Raw genomic sequence first — 7954 nt, 5'->3', positions numbered from 1 at the left:
CACTCAGGTGAAACACAAGAGCAAAACAAGTGAGCTTCTTTTAAAAAATCTATAACTGAGAAATTTATTTCATATTTAAAAAATGGTAAACGGACAGGAATAGTTATTTCTGTTAAAGGAATAAATCTGTTGAAATACTGTGAAACGTTTTCTGTGCAGCAAGGCACAATATATACAATAATGCAGTAAAATCCTCCACCAAATATCTGTTAAAGGAATAAACCTGTCAAAAGAATTAATTTTCTGTGCAACAAGGTTCTTCATTCAACAGGCTTCCACCATATGTAATTTATGAAGCAAATGATACTATTCCAAAAAGGAAAGGGAAACTCATACAATGCAGTTTGAACTACAGCAAGACTGGCTAAAAAAAATGCAGCCTTAAGAGTCAGGAAATGGCTCAGTAAAGCCAAGTGTCTGTACCTTCAGTAAGCAATGGTGATTGCGGTATATACCACATGCTTTCCCTTGGCTGTGGGGACAAAAAAAGAACACGCTCCTCATCATATATGAAGCAAACCCGACATTGTAATAGGCAGGGGAACCGTTCACATTTCAGATGGTTGTTCAAGGATGTTCTTTCCTGCTGTATTCCACATTTACGGGTAAACAGGAGGCGCAGTTCAGTTCTAGCAGAATTACCTATTCAGTGAATCAAAACGTACAAAAAGTATTATTACTCAAATGATTTGATTCTGCAGTATGCGAGAATATCTGGTGATGCTTTCTTTACTGCTGCTTTCATCCTTATACTGCTTTTATATTGATAGAATTGAGTTTAACTGTAAGAGGCTAAGGAACTTATCGGCCCCCCAGAAAATGCAGTTATTCCTTCCATTTACTGCAGGCCTTCTGTAAGAAATCTCACTAGAAAGTGCAACATGGAGGTGTGTTGTGTTTTACCTGCAGCTATACCTTTGGTGTCTGAGCCAAATCCATCAAAATAATCAATAATCAATAATCTGCATTCCAGATCTGTAAGTTGAAAATCCTTTTGTAAATTTTTTCTTGTATGTCTGTCTGGGTGACGCTGCAACTTTTTGTTGAAATCTTGCAATCCAGCCTGAAGTATCATTCTCAGTATCAAGTTTAAAACCTCTGAAATACTTTATTTCAAGCCTTTATTTTCACCAAACAATCTTCCAGTCCTGGGCAGACTAATTTGAACTGTTAAGTTCCAATCTTATTGCTTTAATAACTTTTTGTTAACCTCCAAGCAAGTAGAATATTATTCTTAGAGCAATGCTAATGTTTTCTTAATAAAACCTACAAAAGGGTGAAAGTTGCTTTGTTTGAGCTTTTGTTACAAATCCAGAACATAAGTCAAGTTCAGTGAGGTTCATTGACCTTTTGGCAATTGTGGGCTGAGTGTCAAGTGATGTCAGGCCAAGTATGAATAAATATGGACTGATTTATGATTTTGGGTGGAAATCAAGTGAAACCAAGAGAAATGTGGCAGAGTAACTAAGTCATCATTTACTTTTTTAGGTTATTATTAATGCAAAGCTAATAGAGTAATTCTAGGTATTGGATTCCTGTGACAGGGGTGATCCCATGCAAAAGTCACTTCCATGGGTGAGGATATTTGTAAGAACTGGAGAAAATGCAGAAGTCATATCTGATAACTGGCAAAATTACAAAAAAAAAAAAAAACCACACACAAATACCGCACCCACCTTCACATTTGAAATCACATGAAAACAGTTGCTTTCTCTAAACAGCAGCTCACAAGGGAAACAAGTCTGAGCAATAATTCACATCTAGTTAACAGATAGCCTCCAGTAGGGAAACTCAGACAAAGATTACATAAAAGAGATTTAGAATTCAAGCGATTGTCCATTACTGATCTATTTATTTACATAAATTTGTCAAAGCAGAATTAAAAGCTGCAGTTAAGATCCAGGAGTCCACATCTGTGATCGAGCTAGATGTCTTATTTGAAAATATGTACCTATCAAATTGGAATATTACTTTATTTTTTTCCTGCAGGCAAACTAAAGAATAAATCACCTCCCATGCAAATCCACTCATCTGTTTTTTGTTGGGTTTTTTCTCTTTTTTTTTTTGTTATTTTTTTCATTTCGTTTCATTTTGCTTTATCGTTCTGTGACTGAAATCTGATCTCGAAAAAATGTAGGCAGATGTACAGAAGATTTACTTTTCCATTGGCATGCTGTTTAGAAACTTATAAATTAACTCCCCGTCTTTTAAATCATTCTTCTTGAGGTGTTTCAGCCAAGCGTCCTCACTGGCTGCCACATCCTAAATTCTTTGGGATTTGCTGTTGGCCTGAAATTATTGCACAATGTGAGCTCGTCATCCAGGATATGGATATTAAATATATCCATGACTTTAAATGTGGTTTGTATATCTAGTGGCATTTGAGTAAACAGCAACATCACTGACTCAGGGACACAGTTTAGCTCGATGACATACACTAAGTGGCAAAAGCAACACCATTTTAGGGAAGAACAGAACTTGAAGATCACGTTGTTTATATATTATTGACTGGGAGGGAGATCTAGCCTCCTAAGAAAGTGTATAAAAGCATCTAGGCAACAGAGGCCAGAAAAATAAATCACTGTTGAAATAAAATTTTAAAAGTTTCCTGCTTCTGAACTCCTCAAGAAAGGTCTCATTTTTCCTCCTCCTCATATTTTGAGTGTTGCAGAGGACTGTGAGCCATGAAGTGCTTTCTCAGTGATGGATTTTGCTGACACTATAGCATGAGTTCTGCCATCACGGAGTTTTTGTTTACTGAGTGTGCTCACCACTTTAGTTGTGGCTGTTGTTAAATAACTGTTTAAGTTGCTTACAAAGATTTCCTAGATTAGAGAATGTCCTGAGTGGTCTAAAATATTGAAATCCAAGCTATTAGTTGAGATTGACAATAAAGTCTGATTTAAAGTTTGGTTTTTTTAAAACAATGACAAAAATATTGTTTGAAATCATTCATTTTAAACAGTTGACACTTTAATGCATAAATATAATTACAGACGTTTTAAGAAGGGCCTAATTTTTGCCTTGATATATATTCTAGCAATTGTGTATTTGAAATAGAATCATAAAATGTAAAACTTTTATATTTAATCACTAGTGTCAAGAATTATTAGGTAATAACCATTGCAGGAGAGAATGTGGTAAAAGATACAAAAGACCATATTTAAAACATAATTTTTCTAATACTTACTACGATTTTAAGATGTCATGTCGTCATATGAAGGTGAACGGGTCAGACGCAAAATTGACTTGTACTTTTTTTTAATATTAAGTGATCAATTTACACGGCTAGAGGAGTTAAGCTTACTGGAAGCTGAAGTCCTCTTTGACCATGCTCTAGGTACATCACTGAGTGCTGGAACAACAGCTGCTTACTAGTCTGCTTTTCGCAAGTGACACAGGTTAAGTAAATCAGCCTAACATCTTAATCCAATGCAGTGCTTCTGTGCAGCTCAGACATGAAACACAGAGCTGTAGGAAATTCTAAAAAGAAATGTCATCTCACAAAATGTGGTTTAATTAGCTCACACCTTGTTGTTTTCCATGAGGAACCAGGATTTTCCCCTTCAGTTACTTAACATCTTTCTTCAGTGCCAACCTAAGTGCTTTCATGATCGAGGGAAAGGAACGTTCACAGCTCGGTTGGAGGCTATAAAAGTCTAAAGCGGAGGAGAATCACGTCTAGTGTGTGCTCTTATTGTGTTTAAGACCCTTTGTAGTCAGTAGAGATGACTATGATCCTTGTACTTTGCTGTTTGTCTCAGCAATCTCTTTTCAGATAAACAATAATTACCATGAAAAATACATCTACTATTTCCAGTCTGTGACCATCAAAAGAGCTGTAGCTTTTAAGCCACAGCCACCACACAAGTAATATTGAACAACATGCAGAGCAGAAATCTAATATATTAGCATTTTTCTTTATTGCAATAACTTATTTGCCCTTGGGATAGTGCTCAAGAGTCTACGAGCCTTGCAGAGGGGAGTCCCTGCCCTGGACACCCCATGAAAGTGCTCTGTAGTTAGATGTCTCTGTTTTCCTAAAGGAGCTCATAGCATCTGGCCCAACAAAGACAATAGGAGGGAGCAGTAATACCTGTGTGGCAGAGTAAAGGGCCAGGAATTTCCACTGTCACCTCTGCAATGCCTTTGAGTGACCAGTTTTAAACAAGAATCTGGGTTTGTAGAGTACTTTACTGTCATTTTTCCCCTTCAGTTTTTACTCTGGCTTTGTAGGGCTTTCTCAAACAAAAACTACCTTTGAAGTGCTCTCCACTTCAGCTCCCTGAACAGGGGTGATCATCAGCAAGTGGCTGATGGGCCTCAAAACCTTGTAGTTCTGCAGCATCTACTGGAGCCATCCAGGGGATCAGCTATATATACTTCTATAGGTGCTCAGTCTTCTGTGGCTGGAAAGGGGATGGAGATCAGGTGTGGAGGAGGAAATCCCTTTCTTAAGGCTCCAGGTACTCTTGGACTACTGCCAGACTGGAAATAGGATTTTTGCTTCCCGTAATAAATGCAATCCAGAAGTGCAGAGGAAATTGAAATAAATTCGCAGACAAAATTAGTATTTAGGTTGAGACACCAAGTATTACTGCTTTTTTATCTAGAAGGCAGATGATGCTACACATCAAACCAGGCAATGTTTTAAATGGTATGTGTTATCATTTAATATAAGTTTCTGAGAGTAATTTGAAAAGAAAGTAGACAAAAGTGAGAGAGGTAGTTGAAGGTAATATTTAGCTCAGTGAGGAGGACACACCTCAAGATGTCTAATTAAATGAATAAAAGTTTATTTCCTAGCCCCAGAAGTGACACAGAAAAGCTGTTTCTGATAACACTTGTACATTTTGCTGCAGCTCACAGCAGGAACAACGCAGGTGGACACAATCTGGTTGTCCCACAGAACATCTCCTTTCAGCCCTGCTAACAGGATACCAACCTAGAAAATCCTTTGCTACCACTTTGTATGACCTTTCTTGTGTTCTTACTTAAGAGGTGCCTGGGTTGACTAGTTTTAAATTAATTTAAATTCACGTTTAAAATTTATGTTATTATATTATTATTATATTTAATTTTAAATTTTAGATTATTCCATATGCCTTTTAATGTCAGCTGTTTAAATGTCGCTTGCCAGGAGCCATGGGTAGAAGCAATCAATCACCAAAATTTTGGTCTCGAGATAATGTTGAGTAGACAGTCTTCAGAGCACTGTAGGGTATTTAGTGATTTGGTCCACAGATGCTCCAGTGACTTCTCCAAATCAGCTGAGGCTCAGTAGAGATGATGGTTATTTCCATTCTCATGCAGACTTTTGTAGCAGTCAGTGTACAAAACCGTGGGTTTTTTGCCTGATTTCCTGACAAGAAATATGAGAGCACACTCCAGCTCTGTTTGCCCTGTAGGGGAAATAATTTCAAATTCACTGCTCATTGGTATTAATGTTTATTAATGGTTTAGCTGATGAGAGTAGTAGATGTATTGCTAGCAGATACTTTGCTGCTCTCAAAGGAGATCACTCTGCTTGTAACTAAATTGTCTCTCAGCCCATACTGGAAGCATTTCCACATTTACCTTTGAAATACGGATGAGTCAGCTGAATTCAGTCTGAACTGATCTACTCAAAATCAAAGAGGGCATGTTAGTACTCTTGCTTTTCATCACCAGACATATCTTCTCCATTTACAGTAGGTTATTAGTTTGGGAAGATCTACAAAGTTTGGAAGGTAGCCAACATAACGCCGTTTTTCAGTATGGCACCTAGGAACACCGGGAATATCAGTTTAACCTTGTGTTCAATATCTTGTTTGCACTGACCATCTGAAAATAATTATATGCATGTATATATAAATATATATATGAGGGAAACAGTTCTGGTAATCAGATTAAATATGTCTAAAGTCTGTTAACCTCCTCACTCCTACATTATGATGTGTGTTTGGCTGTTTGTTTGTTTGGGGTTTGTGCTTGATTTTCCGTGTGTATTGTTACTGGAGCAGGTGGGCTTATCTTTCCACAAGGACTTTTAGCAATGTGCCTTATCAGATCACCCTTCTGATGTGTGGCAGAAGAACGGCTTTTTGTCTTCATCATGGGGATGGATGGGAAAATCTCCCTCCTGGTTTCACATGTGTCCTTGCTGCATTTGTGTTTGATGCTGTTGCCTTCCCTGTGATTGGTGTGACAAGAGTTTACAGCAGAGAGGAGTCAGCAACGCACTCTGATGATAAAATCTTCTGGTTTGTTGATGCTATGGCCAGTTCTTTGTAATTCATGAGTTTGTTCACAGTGGGTGATTTTAGCCCATGTATTGACCGGAATTTTTAATCTCTGTAGTATCTTTGGGATGATGCAAGCAGAAGAAGGCTGTTTATGTCTTTCACAAGCATCCTTCATCCCTACTGTGTTGGCTTTAGATGTGTGTTTAATATAAGGGCAGTTATCTCTTGCTGATCTCTACTTGGCAGTGGCCACAGAAAATAGATCTATGTTGATTTTATTAGATCTATCAACAGCCCTTGATCTTATTGACAATGTTTTTTGTTAACTAGCCTGCAGAGCCTTGTGGAAATGGAAGGAGACCTTCCTCAAGTGTAATATTTTCTCAGAATCCTATGAAGTGCATCAAAATGAATATTCCTAGCAAATGATTGGTTTATAGTGAAGTTTCCAGACCTGATTATTTTAGGAAAAATTATACTGCAGAGTTAAAACATGGGAGGGGGGTGATACAAAGAAAGAAGGAGAAGTGCTCCTTAGCATGATTGAAAGCTCCCAATTTCATGGTATTCTCTGAGCTATCATTACAAATACTGCACACCATCTTAACGCAGAGGTGTGTGAACCTCTTGGTTGTTCTGTAGCAGCATTGTGCCAGATAAAGAGGAAGGAGTTTTATACTTTGACAATAATATTTGTTAATACATTTTCCAGCAGGGGAACAAATAATCCGAATTAAGAAATTGCTTTATGCCTTACGAAATGGAGGGGCAAAAGGTTACTTGTTCCAGGGAAAGAACAGGGGAGTAGATCTGAGAGCTGACAGTGGGACTGGCTTGGATCCTCCTCTCTTTAAGCTTAGTTTTTGCTAGCTCTCTGCCAGTTTGGAGCAGAACGGATCTCTTTCCGTGCCTAATGGCATGCTGGATGTCAGCCCGGACCTCAAGAAGTCTCAACTGCACAAAGAGAAATTAGGTGTGTTTCTGTGCAAAAAAAACAACATTTTTCTCAACAACAATAATTTTCATGCCATCTGAAGGTAGCTTATTTGTAAGCCATTCACGTCCATATGTAAACTATTTGCACTGAAAACACAATGATAAAGCAAGTTGTAGTAATGTATAAATACATGCCATAGAGATGGATTTCAGAGTCCTATCTGTATTTATGTCTGGAATATTCACACCTTGATCTAGTCCTCTTCTTCTTAATGGGGAATTTTTCAAAAGTTCTTAAGGACCCGTCATTGGAGCTGCATCTTGAAAAGGGCACATCTTTCTCTCACAAACCTCTAACAAGGTGGCCTGATGTTTCAAAAGCTGCTCGGAATTCAAACGCTTCCTTCGGGTGCCTAAGTGGAAGAGCATCTCTTTTGAAACTTTGGCCACTTGTGGAGGTGTTTAAATGGGAAGACTTGGTGCTAAGTAGGGCGTGTAAAAAGTTTTCCCTTGAAATATTTCCTTAGGGGAAAATTGGGGTTTTGACTACTGAAATGTTATTTCACAAAGAGCATGCTTTCTGTGATAATAACAGGTTTTAATAAAAGAAAAATGACCACTTGAAGAACAAAGAAGATTCCTGTTATAAACTAAAATTTAAAGTGTTTTCAATTCAAAAGTTAGCATTTGCCCTTTGGAAGCTTCATTGAATTTTGTTTTTTAACGGCATTTTCCTCAAAGAGGAGGCTGGGTAAGAAAGGCTCTAACGGCTCTAACATAAAATTTTAAGGTGA

This window comes from Patagioenas fasciata, chromosome 10 (genome assembly GCF_037038585.1).
Source record: "Patagioenas fasciata isolate bPatFas1 chromosome 10, bPatFas1.hap1, whole genome shotgun sequence".
Lineage (NCBI taxonomy): Eukaryota > Metazoa > Chordata > Aves > Columbiformes > Columbidae > Patagioenas > Patagioenas fasciata.
Note: the sequence above shows the minus strand (reverse complement) of the source record.